Here is a 496-nt window from a genome sequence, read left to right as displayed (position 1 = left end):
TTCTGTAACGTGTTTAGGCTCCAGATTAACCATAAAACCCAGTAAAAAAGTTACTCGATGAGGCAAACAGTACGCCTGCCTCAAGACAGAGGGCGCTAGTGAGCCCACAGATTCTTGCGCTACCTACAATCTTCTTCGTGCTTGTTTATATTTCCTTTACAATCCTTCTTATCAAAATGGAAGATTACATTTCCAAGATGAGAAAATTCGCAAATCTGGACTTTCAATCACAACAAGAGGTAATAACTAAAGGAAGACCAACGCCGGAGCTGAAAGGTTTGCTTCAGACCACGAGAGCCTCACCAGCTGTCAACCTCACCGCACGTCACTGACACAGACTTGGTTTGTAGCGAGTTTTATTTAGAGTATATCACTCAGTATAACACTGAAAAAATTACCAGATAGAAATGATTCCAAAACAATTAGTGATTCTTCAGTAGTGCCACTAGGGGGCAGCCAACCTACAGCCAAAGTACAAAAACATTACATATACCAG

The sequence above is a fragment of the Monopterus albus genome, unplaced genomic scaffold, assembly GCF_001952655.1.
Source record: "Monopterus albus unplaced genomic scaffold, M_albus_1.0 scaffold929.1, whole genome shotgun sequence".
In the NCBI taxonomy this organism is placed as follows: Eukaryota; Metazoa; Chordata; class Actinopteri; order Synbranchiformes; family Synbranchidae; genus Monopterus; species Monopterus albus.
The sequence above is the reverse complement of the archived record's forward strand: the minus strand, read 5'-3'. Positions refer to the sequence as shown.